Raw genomic sequence first — 940 nt, 5'->3', positions numbered from 1 at the left:
TAAGTTAAGAAACAACTTAAGTATTTTTACTCCCTATTCCCTATGGATACGATACCCGCTCACTTGGGATTTTATTACTTCGACAAACCCGTGCACTTGTGGGACATACGCAAGGGGCGTTGTCACCCAGAATCTTTTGTTGTGTTCCTCTTTCATTTGTCCATTGGTAATGATTAAGAGCCATATCTTCAATGAGGTTATGAGCTTCATCAACATTCTTGTTCATTAGTGCTCCACCAGCTACGACATGAACGAAAATACGAGCGTGGGGGAGTAGTTTAGTTCATTATAAAAGGTGTGTATAATCATTTCTCCAAAGCGTGGTGGTGCCATAATCTCAATAGCTCCTTAAATTTGTCCCATGCATCATACAAGGATTCATTATCTTTTTGAGCAAAGTTTGTGATCTGATTTCTCAATTAGGTACCCTTGCTCAGTGGGAAATACTTGGCTAAGAAAGCTTGAAGCAACTGATCCCAAGTTGTAATAGATCCAGTGGGAAGAGAATATAGCCATGCTCAAGCTTTGTCCCTTAGAGAGAAAGGAAACAACCTAATATGAATAGCATCTGTTGAGACCCCATTGAGCTTTAGGGCATCACAATATTCCAAGAATACTAGGTGTGCCTCCAAATTGACTTTGTTGAACCATTTGAAGAAGTGAAGGCTTCAAGTCAAAATTACTGACTTACATTGTAGGTCTCACAATGCTTGAATGCAATCCTTGAGCATTTGGGGTAGCAAAATCTATTAAAGTTCTATTATTGTTATCGATGCTTAAAGAGTCCGAGGATTCTTGAATCCTTTTTCTTCTTTGATATTGAATGAGATATGTTTTTTCAACTTTTGGATTTGATTCCACAATATTTTCAGAGCTTCCAAACCTTTGCATTAACAAGCAACTTGTCTACAAGAAAAACAAAGCAAAGTTAAAACAACTA

General features: G+C 37.7%; 1 non-coding gene across 1 annotated transcript; it reads left to right on the top strand.

Annotated features, from left to right (window-relative positions):
• Positions 1-315: 315 nt before the first annotated feature.
• LOC120253672 lies at positions 316-422 on the top strand. The gene has a single exon (XR_005534367.1). It is a non-coding gene; the product is annotated as a small nucleolar RNA R71 (small nucleolar RNA).
• The last annotated feature ends 518 nt before the right edge of the window (positions 423-940 follow it).

Source organism: Dioscorea cayenensis, unplaced genomic scaffold, assembly GCF_009730915.1.
Source record: "Dioscorea cayenensis subsp. rotundata cultivar TDr96_F1 unplaced genomic scaffold, TDr96_F1_v2_PseudoChromosome.rev07_lg8_w22 25.fasta BLBR01000156.1, whole genome shotgun sequence".
Taxonomy (NCBI): domain Eukaryota; kingdom Viridiplantae; phylum Streptophyta; class Magnoliopsida; order Dioscoreales; family Dioscoreaceae; genus Dioscorea; species Dioscorea cayenensis.
This window is presented reverse-complemented; position numbering and strand designations above follow the sequence as displayed.